This window comes from Triticum urartu, chromosome 3 (genome assembly GCF_003073215.2).
Source record: "Triticum urartu cultivar G1812 chromosome 3, Tu2.1, whole genome shotgun sequence".
In the NCBI taxonomy this organism is placed as follows: Eukaryota; Viridiplantae; Streptophyta; class Magnoliopsida; order Poales; family Poaceae; genus Triticum; species Triticum urartu.
This window is the reverse complement of record NC_053024.1, coordinates 514503044-514519271: the sequence shown is the minus strand read 5'-3', so window position 1 is coordinate 514519271 and position 16228 is coordinate 514503044. Positions and strand designations below refer to the sequence as shown.

The following is a 16228-nucleotide window of genomic DNA, read 5'->3' as shown; positions in this document are numbered from 1 at the left end:
GGCTACGTGGTCAGTTAGGCTCCTGAGTTGCGATGCTTAGGAGTCCCCCTTGATGTTCAAACGACCTTCGTACCATAGCTCCGCTTGGGAGGGTGCGCGATGACCAAGTCCGAGGTACCTGGCGGGGTGGCGTACGCGTGGGTGTGACCCGAGCGCAGCCCCCGTGCCCAGCGCCCTCGCGCGACTCTCCCGAGGGGAGGTGTTGCGATGAGGCCAGACACCGATCCCGGAGGCTCCCTGAGGTTGGTACGGCCGTAAGGCCTCCCTCAGTTGTTTATCACCAGGACGGACCATGGCACTTCCGCACTTGCGCGGGCATAGCCGCTCCTCGGCAGTGTCGACTGCCAGTGCGGAGCATGGTGCTTCCACTGGTACGTGGGAGGGGACTCCCTACTGCGAAGAGCCCCTGGAACGTGTACAGCCCCACCCTGACACGTGGCATGCACGGCAGGGCTGGAGGAGGTGTATCTCGGCACTCGTGAGCCAGCACGGGACTCACGAGGCCCTACCTCAAGGCGGGTTGCGCCTGGTCTTGATTCTTGATGGCTGTGGCGTTCCTGCGAGATGGTTAGACAACCTGCGCCGAAAGGATTTCCTAAGGCTATCGTACGAGAAGGCCAAGTACCAACGACCCCAGGAGGTGACGTGAACGGGGCCGGCCCGCCAGACAGAGCTCAGCCATTGGATTTATCAACGCTGCAAGGACGGGCCCGAGCACAGACGTCGTACCTATCCTTCTGATGCGAAGGATCCTGAAGAAAGACAATCGGTGCGCGGCTCCCATGGTAGGACAATCGACCAGGTGATATCCATAGGTAGATTACGCATGAAAAGCAACTAGCGTAGGTAAATGCGAGAACGATACATGCCACTGGGTTGGAGCTGAGCACCCTGGGGTTAATGCTGCCCGTGGGGCGCTCCCAGCAGAGTGAACTGAAGATGCAAGCAGATGCATGCCGCAGGGACGGACCCACGTGGCCCGGGGATGATGCAGCCCAGGGGGCACTCCTCGATAAATGAACCTGGAAAGATGTCACCTGGTTTGGTTGCCGAAGGAGTGTTGCCGAAGGAGTGTTGGCAGGCCGAAAGACGTGCAGCTCACCACCCTCGCCTGGGTGGGGAGCGACGCCAGGTGGGCAGAGGTCGCCGCGTATTGCCCTTGCTTCCTGAAGCTCCTGAGGTGCCTCGATGATGAACTCCTGAGCGCCGAGCGCTCTTCGCCCGGTGTCCTCTTGAGGGAAACGTGTCGCAAAGCACGCCTCCATGCGGTGCCCAAGCGCCTCCCTCTTGATGTTGGCCAGGTCTGAGGCCCTCCAGAAGAGAGCCCCCAAGCCCTGCCCGAGGACGGCGCCGGGTGCGCCTCCCTATGCAAGGGAGAGAGGCGCCCCAGGAGCGAGCGTAGATCCTGAAGTGGTGCTGCCGTAGGTGCCGCTCCCTTGAGGTCCAGTGTGGAGCAGCTGCTTCTTCTTTTTGGGGTTGGCCTCAGGAGGGTATTGCGCTGCATTGTTGTCGAGGTCTTCGATTGGTGCAGCTTGGAAGGCGCGCTCGAGGGAGCACACCGCGTCTCTTTCTTCACAAGGGACCGTGATGATTCCGCCACTTCCCGACATCTTGAGGACGTTGTAGCCATGGTGGGTAACTGCCACGAATTTGGCCAGTGCTGGGTACCTGAGGATGGCATTGTACGACAGACGGATGTGGGCAACGTCGAAGTCGATGAGCTTAGTGTGGTAGTTGTCGCACTGACCAAAGGTGACAGGGAGGCGAACTTACCTATCGGCGTGGTGGAGCCATCTGCCACTCCTGAGAAAGGCTTGGTAGGCTGGAGCTGATCGTATGGCACTTGGAGGTTGTCGAACGTTTCGACGGACATGACACTGATCCTTGCACCGCCGTCGATGAGGGTCTTGGTGACTTGGACATTGTTGATGACGAGTGAGAAGAGCATCGGGAGGACGCCGACGGTTGCCGCGCACTTGAGCTGGTCCGTCGAGCTAAAGGTGATGGTGTACTTGGACCACCTGAGCGGGCGCGTAGCCTCGAGCTTGGGGAAGACTCATTGAGAGGCTAGGGCTTGAGCTCCGCCCAAGATACATGCGATAGCTCGCGGCTCTTGGAAGCCCCCAGTCCCTTTATCATGTTGATGGTCGTCGTTCCTTCTTGGCGGCGGCAGCGGGGGGACACCAGGGTTGCCCTGAGGGCGGTCCTCACGAGGTTGGTCCCTCCAGGCACCCTCACGAGGCTAATCCTGCCAACGATCCTCACGAGGCTGGTCGCGCCACTCTTGGCGGGGCCCACGATCGTCCCAACGTCCTCCACCACGTCCACCTCCTCGGCCGTAGCCCCGGTCGTTGAGCTCGGGGAGTCGACCGAAGCGTCCATCTCAAATGGCCCTAAGCTCTTGACAGTCATTAATGTTGTGCGTGCGCACATTGTGGAAGGTGCAAAATGTGCGGCTACCCTTGGACGACTCAGGACAATCTCGGACGCACTTGGTGTCCGGTTCTGCTACGAGTACGGCCACCCCTTTGCGCTTCACGTCCTTAACCTTGGCCTTCTTCTCCTCTGGATCCACAGCAAGGAGCTCGAGGAGGGAGAGGCACCCCTCCTCAGCTCTTGCACACTTGGTCGCGATGTTGAACAGCTCCAAGGTCGTGCACAACTCTTCATGGATGGCGAGCTCCTCCTTCATCTTGACGTCGCGACCGCCGTCGGAGAACGCTGAGATGATGGCCTCATTTGTTACCTTGGGGATCTTGATTCACGCATTGTTGACGCGCTGGATGTATTTCTGCAGGGTTTCTCCTGGTTGTTGCTTGATGCGGCGCAGGTCTCCCACAACCGGAGGGCGGTCGCGAGTGCCCTGGAAGTTGGCGATGAAGTGGTTTCGCATCTCGTCCCATGAGGAAATCGAGCCTGGGGGCAGGTTCAGGAGCCATGAGTGGGCGCCATCCTTGAGAGCCATGGAAAACTAGTTCGCCGTGACCTTTTCATCGCCATTGGCTGCATTGATGCTCAGCTCGTAGAGCTGCAGAAACTCCGCAGGGTCGGGGATGCCGTCGTAGAGAGGAGGCGGATCTGGCTTGAACTTGCCCGGCCAGACGACGCTACGCAACTCAGGAGTGAAGGCGCGGCAACCCACCGTGGCCACGGTGGCCCGTCATGGAGGCAGAGCTTGGTCATGGTGCCCCTGTGCCGCCGCACACGGCGCATGGCCATGTCGCAGCAAGCAATCCTGGCGCAGCGGAGCTGGGAGTGGTGGAGCATTTCCTTGTGGACGGGGAATCTCTTGGCAGCTTCTTTCTTCGTGCGCGGGCACGTGGCGCGGTGGGTCACGCCGCGGGGCAGCGCACCTTGGAGCGAGGCCGCCGTCCTGACGTGGGAGAGGCGGAGGTGCACCGCGAGCTTCACGCCTCGGCGCAAGGGCGCCATCTTGTTGCGGAGGAGGCGGAGGCGCTCCGTGAGCCACATCGCCCGCAGCTAGGGGCGGGCGAGGCAGCGAGAGGGATGGTGCGGGAGAGCCCCCCACGACGCTGACGAGCTCGGTGATGCAGTCCAGCCAATCCTCATAGAGGTCGTCGACTGGGCGGTAGCGCAGGAGCTCGCGTGCCATGAGCAGTGCGGCCTGCGCATTCGCGGGTGCGCGGTGAGCGTGAGATGATGAGCCGGCCGGAGTCAGCGACGGGATGGTGGTGTGACCGTCACGGCGCACGGAGGGATGCAGCGAAGAGGCTTGCTGCTCGTTTGCCGCCGGACCAGCTCAAGTGCAATATCTCTATTGGCAAGCTTAATAGTAATAGCAATCTCTTCTTTCTCAGCAGGTGCAATATCATGCATAATTTCTTTGTATAAGGAATGAGATATTGCACTTGCACTAGCACCCATATCACATAAGCCATGATAGCAATGATCTCCTATTTTAACAGAAATAACAGACATGCCTACAACAGGTCTATGTTTATTTTTAGTATCATGTCTAGCAATTCTAGTAGATTCATTGCAGAACTAAATAACATGCCCATCAATATTATCGGCCAAGAGATCTTTAACCATAGCAACGCTAGGTGCAACTTTAATTTTCTTAGAGGGTTTAGGTGTCTTAATAATACTTTTGTTAACCACAGTTGAAGCTTTAGCATGATCCTTTATTCTAACAAGGAAAGGTGGTTTCTCAATATAAGCAGTAGGAACAACAGGATCATTATAAGTGATAGTCTTTTCTTCAAATTTAATAGGTGCAACTACTTTACTTCAATGGGAGGATTATATTTAAACCACTTCTCCTTATGGAGATCAACATGAGTAGCGAAGGATTCATAGAAAGAAGCTACTATCTCAGAGTCAAGTCCATATTTAGTGCTAAATTCATGGAAACCATCGGTATCCATAAAAGATTTAACACAATCAAACTTAGGTGTTATACCTGAATCCTTACCTTTGTCGAGGTCCCAATCTTCAGAGTTGCGTTTAAATCTTTCCAATAAATCCCATTTGAATTCAATAGTCTTCATCATAAAAGATCCAGTACAAGAAGTATCGAGCATGGAGCGATTACTGAGAGAAAGCCGAGCATAATTTTTTTGAATAATCATTTCTTTTTAGAGCTCATGATTGGGGCATGAATATAACATTGACTTAAGCCTCCCCCAAGCTTGAGCGATGCTTTCTCCTTCGCGAGGCCAAAAATTATATATATAATTACGATCATGATGAACAAGATGCATAGGATAAAACTTCTGATGAAATTCCAACTTCAATCGTTGGTAGTTCCATGATCCAATATCATCACATAGCCTAAACCATGTCAATGCATCTCCCTTCAAAGATAAAGGGAATACCTTCTTCTTTATAACATCATCGGGCATACCTGCAAACTTAAATAATCCACAAACTTCATCCACATAGATTAGGTGCAAATCGAGATGTAATGTTCCATCTCCTGTAAAGGGATTAGCTAGCAGTTTCTCTATCACACCCGAAGGAATTTCAAAGTAAACATTTTCAGTAGGTTCAGTAGGTTGAGGAGCAAATCTTTGATCTACTGGTCGGGGTGAAGATACCCCAAACAAGCCCCTCAAAGGATTATGTTCCATAGTAACAAGTGACAGTAAATTTCAGCACACTATATAAATTTTTCCTTACCAAATTCCACCTACCAAAGGCGCTTCATTCCCCGGCAATGGCGCCAGAAAAGAGTCTTGATGACACACAAGTGTAGGGGATCTATCATAGCCTTTTCGATAAGTAAGAGTGTCGAACCCAGCGAGGAGCAGAAGGAAATGATAAGCGGTTTTCAGCAAGGTATTTTCTGTAAGCACTGAAATTATCGGTAACAGGTAGTTTTGTGATAAGGTAATTGGTAACGGGTAACAAATAGTAAAAGTAAATAAGGTGCAGCAATATGGCCCAATCCTTTTTGTAGCAAAGGACAAGCCTGGACAAACTCTTATATAAAGTAAAGCGCTCCCGAGGACACATGGGAATTATCGTCAAGCTAGTTTTCATCACGTTCATATGATTCGCATTCGGTACTTTGATAATTTGATATGTGGGTGGACCGGTGCTTGGGTACTGCCCTTACTTGGACAAGTATCCCACTTATGATTAACCCCTATTTCAAGCATCCGCAACTACAACAGAAGTATTAAGGTAAACCTAACCATAGCATGAAACATATGGATCAAAATCAGCCCCTTACGAAGCAACGCATAAACTAGGGTTTAAGCTTCTGTCACTCTAGCAACCCATCATCTACTTATTACTTCCCAATGCCTCCCTCTAGGCCCAAAAAATGGTGAAGTGTCATGTAGTCGACGTTCACATGACACCACTAGAGGGATGACAACATACATCTCATCAAAATATCGAACGAATACCAAATTCACATGACAACTTATAGCAAGACTTCTCCCATGTCCTCAGTAACAAATGTAACTACTCACAAAGCATATTCATGTTCATAATTAGAGGGGTATTAATATGCATAATGGATCTGAACATATGATCTTCCACCAAATAAACCAACTAGCATCAACTACAAGGAGTAATCAACACTACTAGCAACCCACACGTACCAATATGAGGTTTGGATACAAATATTGGATACAAGAGATGAACTAGGGTTCAAGATGAGATGGTGCTGGTGAAGATGTTGATGGAGATTGACCCCCTCCCGATGAGAGGATCGTTGGTGATGACGATGGTGATGATTTCCCCCTCCCGGAGGGAAGTTTCCCCGGCAGAACAGCTCCGCCGGAGCCCTAGATTGGTTCCGCCTAGGTTCCGCCTCGTGGCAGTGGAGTTTCGTCCCGTGAGCTTGCTTATGATTTTTTCCTTGACGAAAGACTCCATATAGCCAAAGATGGGCATCAAAGGACCACCAGGGGGCCCATGAGGCAGGGGGCGCGCCCAGGGGGGTAGGGCGCGCCCCCACCCTCGTGAACTGTGGGTGCCTGTCGGTGTCAAAACCGGCGGATCTCGGGTAGGGGGTCCCGAACTGTGCGTCTAAGGTGGATGGTAACAGGAGGCAGGGGACACAATGTTTTACCCAGGTTCGGGCCCTCTTGATGGAGGTAAAACCCTACGTCCTGCTTGATTAATATTGATGATATGGGTAGTACAAGAGTAGATCTACCACGAGATCAGAGAGGCTAAACCCTATAAGCTAGCCTATGGTATGATTGTATGTTGTCCTACGGACTAAAACCCTCCGGTTTATATAGACACCGGAGGGGCTAGGGTTACACAAGGTCAGTTACAAAGGAGGAGATATACATATCCGTATTGCCTAGCTTGCCTTCCACGCCAAGTAGAGTCTCATCCGGACACGAGATGAAGTCTTTAATCTTGTATCTTCATAATCCAACAGTCCGGCCAAAGGATATAGTCCGGCTGTCCGGAGACCCCCTAATCCAGGACTCCCTGAGTAGCCCCCGAACCAGGCTTCAATGACGACGAGTCCGGCGTGCAGTATTGTCTTCGGCATTGCAAGGCGGGTTCTTCTCCAATTTCCAAGTGTTTGTAAATAGTATCCGGCCCCATAAATGTTGATCCTCTTGGCTTCTGCGCCCAATAAGGGCAATTTCTCAAACAAATACAAGGCGTCAGGGCATTTTTACATTCACCCCCATAGCCAGATAAATAAATTGTCTATTAAAGGGATTGGGATTCTTAGATCCGATCCACACCATCCTCCCCTCAGCGAGAATCCATCAGAGCGTGTTTCGGAAAGATCCATTCCAGCATGGCCAACCTCCGCAACTCCTCCTCCCGCCCCCGTAGCCCTAAGCTTGGCGATTGGGACAGGTGTTCAGTTCCACATAGTCAATTGGTCGAACTGCAGACCAAAGGATTTCTTCCTCTGGCATACATGGTGCCCATTCGAGTCAGGCTCGCCACCTACAATGGCAGGGAGCAAGCAGAGAACTTTCCCTGTCCCTCCATGGGGGGACGGGTTTGCCTTGTTCCTTACTTACTAAGGGGACTCGAATTTCCAATTCATCCGTTCCTCCGCGGGCTCCTGGAGTTCTACGGCCTCCAACTACACAATCTCACCCCTGCCTCCATCCTACACATCGTCGGCTATGTTGCTCTCTGCGAGTTGTTCCTGGGCTGCGAGGCTCACTTCGAGCTGTGGAAAAGGCTATTTTGCCTCGTCCCTCGCACACAGAGGGAATCACTTTATCAAGTGGGCGGAGCCGAAGTATGGCGCATCGCCGATACCGGATATCTGTCCGGTACCCCGAAGAAGCCGTCCAGAGACTGGCCTTCAGAATGGTTTTATATGGAGGACGTTCCCCTTCCGGACCCTGTTCGGTGGGGTCTTCCTGAGTTCAACAATGCTCCTCTGAAGAAGCACCAAAGTTGGCGCCCGCGGAGCCCCCAGGTGGAAGACGACAGAGAAGTCCTCTATCTGATGAACCGGATTAAGGCACTGGCTCAGTCAGGTTTGACAATAACCGAAGTTATGTCGATTTGCATAATGCGGGGAGTGCAACCACTTCAATATCGTGGGCATCCCTTATGGTGTTTCAACGGGGAGGATGACGCCACCCGCTACGGACGTAAGGGTCCGGGCGGTGCTGCCGCATTAGCCAAAATGCTGTCCGAACTGTTCAACGGAGAGGAGGAGGAGTTCACCCGCATCAAGCCACGGGACGGATTCTCCATGTACAATCCTCCAAGCTAGGTAAGCTATATCCCCTTACTTCCATCTTCCCGCGTTTTTCGTTGTAAGTATTCACTTTGCCAATTTACGACAGGAACTGCGAAAGGCCATAAAGGAGGTCTGCAGCCCTTCTCCACAACCGGAGGACCCAGACCGGGCCCTCGACTCCGGACTCGAAGAAGATCCGGTTATCTCCGTGGAGCTGATAAACCGGCAGTTCTATCAGTTAAGCTGTGAGGACGCCATGGTGGCCATTACGGTCGACTATCCCGGACTGCTCCCTGCATCGCACGTAAGAAAAACTGAAAAGTCCCAACTCAAAAAAGTAGGATCCCCTTTTAGACACTTCCCCCACCATATTCACATGGCCTTTTTACAGGGAAGGCATTCGGGACGCCTTGCAGCAACGCGCCAACAGGAGGCGCTGAGGCCAGGTAGTCCAAAAAGGAAGGCGGTTAGGACGGAGACACCGGCGCAAAGGTACAACAAACCCCGCTCCGTGGTTGTCGTCTTTCTCAAAATATAATGACGCCCGTGTTTCTTTAACAGAAAAAACGCTCGCCGGAATATGTCTGGCGATGTCGCCGATCACGCTTCCACCAGTCGGGCACCAGGACCGGACACGGAGGCAGAAGCCGATATGGGGCAAGCGCCGGATAATCCCCCTACAGAGGATGTGGATAGGTTATCTGCTACAAACTCAGAAGTTGAAAGCGCCATGAATCATAGGCGCCGCCGGGCCGTACTCCGTGACGCTTGTTTCTCACCAGAGGTGTTTGATGCCTTTAATTCTGGAGAGGCGTACCTCTGTGCCGCTCAAGATGGTCTAGCCAGAGCCACGGATCAGTATGTAAAGGATGTACGGGTGAGTGAATCTGACGATTTGTATGTATCAGTAGACCCCGAGACTTGAAACAGTTAGCAGAACTGATTTAAGGATCATCTTTATTGTGCAGATTCTTACAGAGAAGAATACTAGGCTGTCCTAGGAGCTGGAGGAATGCAAGACCCAACTGCGGGCCACCATTGCCGCATTGCAGGAACAGAAAAAACCTCCCGCTGGTAATATTTTAAAGAATGATGGTTACCATATAGTGCGCGACGTGGCTGCAGATCTAACAATAGATTTTGTAGATGAATCCGGAGAAAATACAGGGGACCAGCATGTTATGCGGCAGCTAGAAGCTGGCAAACGCGTGCTGACTGAGGTTAGGCGGGAGAAAAACAATCTCCAAGACGCCAATATAAGGTTGAACATGGAACTAAAAGACGTTCGGGGCCAGCTTGCAGACTCCGAGAATGAGAATAAGAGACTTCGATGCGGCATTTTTAGTAAGTGCTTGAACGAATCCTTTAAAGGTATTCGGCGAGGAAGCCGACTAACAATGTTACGTCTGTAGGTATGGTGACGGGTCGTCCCGCGGAGGAAATGCCCAGGTCTGCGGGTGATCTTCTATCTGTGCTGTCACAACTGCACGAACAAGTTCGGCAGGTGATGCAGGGTGTTGCCCAGGCCTTGTGGCCGTCCGTCTCCCTGCCAGAGGGTGTTGCAGAGCTTGCGGAGAAGCTCAAAGGAGCGCGGCGACGATTCCGATTATGGAAGATATCAGCCTGCCGGCAGGGTGCCAGAGAAGCCTGGGCCATGGTGAAGACGCGGTATACCAAAACAGACCCAAATCACATGGCCGAGGTCAGACCTGTGGGGCTCGGCAGAAAAGAGATTCCCGTTAGCTTAGTTTATGGGCAAGTAGAATTAGCCGCAAAGTATTCCCAACAGGATTGTAAGCTAGACCGCCTGTTGGGTGGTATAGAAGAAGAATTTAGTCAGTCTGCATGACTATGTAATTGAAGTGACATGTATAATGCCTTCTAGCCGGATTGTAGATCATTTGTCGTTGCGGACCTTTTCGCTTCAGCCTTCGGGCCCAATAGTCCGGAGTGTATCTGAATACCCGTTCAGTTATATAAGGACCGAGGTATGCGTAGAGACTAGGCGTAGGGGTCATTAATGCTTTATCAGACAAGTGCCCAACTAGTTATGTTATATTACATGGGTAGTAAGAAACATCTTCCAGAGAGAATAGTTTCGTTAAGGGTTCCTTTCCCTGGGCAAGCATGCCCTAAAGTACATGTCCGAACTGCGATGGGAAACGCAGGAAAAACATCTGAGGGCAGATATGAAAAATAAGAGTCATCTTTTGTTCACCGACCGAATATCTATCTATTATATAATTAAAACAAAAGGCAAACAAGCTATTACGTTTGTCCACATATGCTAATATTATTTGCACCGTTTGATGAGAATAATAACGGCTTAGATTAAAAGTTTTTACGTAACTCATATTTAATATGTTTGTACCAACATATTGGGTTGTCACGTTTATATGCGTATATAAGGCAACCAGTACTAAAGTTAAGGTCCGAACGGACTAACGGACCCGTACGCCAAACCATGTATGCAGGAACGATACAATAATTCCGTTTGCAAAAGAAAAAAGTAGGCATGTACAGAACCAGATAACCTCATTGAAGGAAGAAAAATAGGCGGGCACAGAACCAGGTCACGTCATTATAAGGAAGTACTTTTTTAATCTCACTGATCGCTCGATCAGATTAAATGTAGGCGGTGGAGGAACAATCACTTTGGCTCCTATCACAGGAACCTAATCATCTCAATTAATAGTCTATGATATAGAGGCTTTCCTTAAATCCTTGGGAAGATGACCTGATCAAGGACGAAGTCTCACCGCCGGAGACCAACAATAGCAAAGAAAGCTAGGCTTGCCGAGGGAGAGAGAATGACCTACATCACATATACGAATATGACAGAGGGCCTCGAACAGCTAACACATGATGGGCGTGGATGCAAGCTCCAAAGAAGTGGCGGTGGCCGAGGCGACGAGGAGGAGGAGGTAATCCTATAGCCATTCCACTGGAATTATCCAAGCCGTTAAGCATAGTCAGGGTGCTACAAATTGAAGCATGTGATTTTGCGACACGATGTCGTACGAACATCGACATCATCGTGCAACTCGATGCCCAATGAAGTCAAGACCGACCTGCTGAGGTACCAACAACCTCTCATCTGAATCAAGAAGGTTTGTAAATATTAATTAGTTCACTTATATTGGGATAAAAGCTTCATACATAACCAACTAACAATTTTCGAATCCTTTTGCTATCAAAACACTATGGCGTGCAAGAAGCTTATTGAGCAACAAAAACACAAACTAGAACATTCAAGTGAGAGTAGTGAGAATATGGGATTCTATCAACCATACAACCGACCAACTCATGAGCCTCCTTATGACTTTGATAGACAAAAAACTTTAATCATCATATTTAATTACAGATTGTTCTACTATTTTAAACAAACATGCAAATTGTATTTTTGTCTGTTAATATTTCTAACTGCAAAGTAATTAAGTCCAAAAGTAAGTCCAATTATGTTATAAGATCCTCTGTTATTTACAAAGAAACAAAAATCTAATAGATTTGTCATTGATTTCATAGGGTCGTAAAGTTAACCAGTGCCACAATAATATATACAAATCTAGATAGAGCCAAAACTCAAAAACTTCTTGACAGGTATGGAACACTATCTTTCACTCTTATTTATCAACTAATGAATCATGACGCATGTTTATTTTTGAGTCATATCAGTTATAATGGAGCCATATTTTAATTATTTACGTCTCTCAACTTCTTTAGATTCCTAACTTTGAGCTTTTGGGTAAAACTTTTAGGATTTCACTTTAACGACCATAGCTATAATAGATCTGTTACTAGAAAATATCCAATGGTCATGTGGTGATTGTCGCAAACTAAATACAAAGGAGACTGACAAGTATATTTACTGCAATGGTTGCGGTTATATACAGAAATTATAACAGCCCAGTAAGCATATTCTACTGACTTGAATATGAAATTTCCTACTCCCTATGATCCATTTTAATTGTCACTGTACAAAGTTGTACTAAGTCAGCGACAATTAATATGGATCGAAGGGAGAATTATATTTACTCTGCACTATGATATGGAAAAGTTGTTGAACTCATCGGATGGAAAATCTGAAGAAGCGCTAGAGGGTACATAATAAATATGTTGAAAGTAAGGCAAACCATTTACGTTATTGAGATAGTGAAATAATACTTCAAATCAGTCGATACAATTAGGGCTATCAGATATGCACTTTTGTGAGTTTCATGTTCTTGGTATGCACTCTTTTTCCTACATACTTTGAGTTGAAGACGGCCATGAGAAAAGCTCCAGTACTATGGGCATCGCCTATAATAGGTGCGATTCTTTGCACATCAATCAAGACACATGAACTAAATTTCATCTAACAAATGTAACCCGTCTTGCTTTGGTTTAGTACACATATCAGTAATATAACTTGCTAATATGGTAACAACAAATAAAATAACATATTTTTATCCAACTAGACAGGGGAAACATACCTATGAAGAATAAGCCGATGTGGAGGGATGTAGGAATGATGCAAAGTTGTAGCACACATTACATAGGTGGAAGCCTAAAGCAGTAGCAACTAGGAAGCCCACAACTTGCCTTCGCGTTTGACTCCCTACAAATGGAAAGAGATCAATCAATTCTAATGCAGATTACCATTTTTTGACACCGCTATCATGTATATACATGTTAACAGGCGCATAAAAGACAATCAGCATAACAAAGATTGGCTTATACATAGTAGATGGATACAATGGATTTACCTTTTAATATACAAAACTTCATATAATTGCTACGGATGTGTTCAAGAGACAATAATCAAAACTGAACAAAATATCAAATAAAAAATATACATCTCATTCCCTAAAAAATGTAATACACATCAATGACAAGTAAAATTACTCTATAATTTATATCCTATAAATGATACGCAGTTACATGAATAACAACAGAATGTACGAGCTTATCATCTAAATTGCAATTTAACAAAATAACTAAGTAACTGAGCATTACCTCTGAATCACTTAACATTTATATCAACTAAGTGAATCAACTAATAAATTACATATATACTGCTAGGAGAGAGGATGAGGATGGGAGAGTAGTAAGACATTGATATACTTATCCCTACCCCAAGGTAAAATTTCTCAGACGTGTTGACAGGTTCACCAGAATAAAGATAATTAGCTTAAAAAATCCCACAACAATTAGAAACATCCGGCCTTTAATTATGTGTGCCTATTTCCAATCAACAAAGTATGACCGTTAGATCTTTATAAACAAGGTGGCCCCGTAACATGAGATCACAACAGATTGGACCCATAATGTTGCAACCAGGGTAAATTTCTCGGACGTGAGATCGTAACAAGTTCGGACCTCTACACTCAATCTCAGAATCCCAATAAGCTGGACATCAACTCTAAAAAAACAGGCTGGACCATCCCACAAGCGATCAAACCATCCCATAATTAAAAAAAATTGGCACGTACAGGGTAAAATCTCTCAATAACCAAACATGGCCAAACTCCACAATCCTCCCCACAAAAATGTAGAGATGCAATCTCTCCAAACAAATCCAAACTCTCACAAAAATGCAGAGAGATCCCACAACTTTCCTCCGTGTTTGACTCTACAAATGCAAAGAGATCAATTACATGCTAATGCAGATTACCATTTTCTGACACCTCTCATGTATATACATGTTAACAAGTGCAGAGAAGACAATCAGCATAACAAAGATTGGCATACGTAGTAGATGGATACAATGGATTTACCTTTTAATATAGAAAACTTCATATAATTGCTACGGATGTGTTGAATAGACAACAATCAAAATTGGACAGAATATCAAAAACAAAATAATATAAGTTTCATTCCCTAAAAAATGCAATACACATCAATGACAAGTAACTCAATGTTACCTCTGAATTACTTAACATTTACAACTAATAAAGTACATATATACTGCTAGGACAGAGGAGGAGGAGGATGGAGAGTAGTATAAGACATTCATATACTTATCCCTACCCATCTCTGCCACGGACGGCAAGGAACAAGCTGGTCGTTCAATCAGACGACATAGCTCATGGTCCCAGCGCCACGAACAGGAGAGCAATCTCTTATACTCTCCCGTGGCCTCCCGGCGACCGCTTTTTCCTCTGCAGATCAGCAACGGCGAGATGCGGTCTCGCTGCTGGGCGCCGCAGAATCCGCGTGCGGCTGGAGCACTCAGTCAGATCTAGACTCCAAGAGAATCTCCTTCCCAGATTTGCTTTGGTGATCCATGGGCAGGCCTCAAGATTTGTTGAAGCCGCTCCCTTCCCCATTCCCCTCTCAGAGCTGCCAGAGGAGAGAAAAGGGGATTTACCCTGGCCACGTCCCGCGGTGTCCTCACAAAGCTCCCTGGGCGAACACCACTAATGCGCTGCTCCTTCTATGCCGATGATGTGGCAACGTTCATGAACCCAAAAAAGAGTGATGCTACAATGATACAGCTCATACTGTCATGTTTTGCCCAAGCCTCGGGACTTCACGTCAATGCCACCAAGAGCTCAGCCATGGCCATTAGATGTGGCTCAACCAACCTCGATGACATCCTAGCGCCGCTCGGCATCCCTCGAAGAAGCTTCCCAGCCACTTACCTGGGAATGCCATTATCCCTTAGAAACCTTTCCAAAGCTGACCTAGACCCGATGTTGGCCAAATTTGGCAAAAAACCGCAACGTGGAAAGGCGGCCTTATGGCAAAAAGCGGTCGTTTGGTGCTCCTGAAGTCCGGTCTCACCGCGCTGGTGATTTACATGATGACGGTGCACAAACTCCCGGCTTGGGCATTGAAGAGACTGATTCAACTTTGTCGTGCATGGCTCTGGAGCGGTGAGAGCGCCTACACTGGGGGAAAATGCAGGGTCAGTTGGAACCAGATCTGCCGGCCAAAGCACCTTGGCGGCCTTGGAGTGCTGCACCTCGCAAAATTTGGCACCACCCTACGCCTCCGATGGCTCTGGCTCGCTTGGCAAGACCCACCTCCACCTTGGTCGCGATCGCCGCTGCCATGTGATGGAAAAGACCGGGCGCTGTTTGCAATGGCAACAGAGATAACACTTGGAGATGGCAGGAAAACGAATTTTTGGCACGACCGATGGCTAGGTGGACAGTGCCCAAAGGTCATCACGCCATCACTCTTCAAGATTTCCACTCAGAAAAATCGCACTATTCAAGAAGCCATGAGAGCAGATACTTGGCTCTCGGACCTCGCCATTGGCCTTTCTGACGAGCATTTACCTGAACTGACCAACTTGGCTGCAATGCTTGACGAGGTGGTGCTGCTAGAGGGGCAGCCGGATACCATCTCTTGGCGCTTCACGCCGTCCCATGAGTACTCTGCGAGATCCGCATACCTGCTGCAGTTCGAGGGCGCAATCCCAATGGAAGGTTTCAAGCTGATATGGGCGGCCTGGGCACCCGGAAAATGTCGTTTCTTCCTATGGACCGCCATGCTGGGCAAAGTCCTGACAGCGGACGTCTTGCTGCGTCGAGGCTGGGAAAATAACTATTTCTGCCCCCTCTGCGAGCGAAACCTTGAGACAGTGCCACACCTTCTGATCGAATGCCCTTGGGCTCGATATGCCTGGCAGAAGATCGCCACCCTGTCACGTATGCCGGCGCTACTGCCTGAGTCATGGAACGGACTGGTTAATATTAAAGATTGGCTTCTAAGCTGTGTCGGCAGAGCAACAAAAGAGACGAAGAAAGGAACGCTATCCTTGATCCAGTTGATGTCCTGGGAGCTCTGGCGGGAGCGGAACAGAAGAATCTTTCAACGGGAGTTCATGAGACAGGAAGTGTTTGTACAAAGAGTGAGAGATGAATTAAAGCTTTGGAATCTGGCAGGAGCGGGTATACCGTTCGACCCAGGCTGAGTCTTTCACTTGTTTTTTCTTTTCCTTTCTTTCCTTCTTCCTTGTCTCTTTTTCCCCTTAGTGCAGCCGCTTGGCGTTGACCCACCTTGGGTTCCCCTGTAGCTCGCTTTTCTCCTCACTGATCAATGAATTTGGTAGCTGAACTGCCAACATTCAAAAAAAAAGAGATT

The 16228-nt window shown here is 48.4% G+C and overlaps 1 long non-coding RNA gene across 1 annotated transcript; it reads right to left on the bottom strand.

Moving 5' to 3' along the window:
• Nucleotides 1–10671: 10671 nt before the first annotated feature.
• On the bottom strand, nucleotides 10672–14727 carry LOC125544716. The gene is made up of 3 exons (XR_007299634.1): nucleotides 14165–14727; nucleotides 12628–12752; nucleotides 10672–11252 (listed from the first exon to the last, which is right to left on the bottom strand). It is a non-coding gene; the product is annotated as an uncharacterized LOC125544716 (long non-coding RNA).
• Between the last annotated feature and the right edge of the window lie 1501 nt (nucleotides 14728–16228).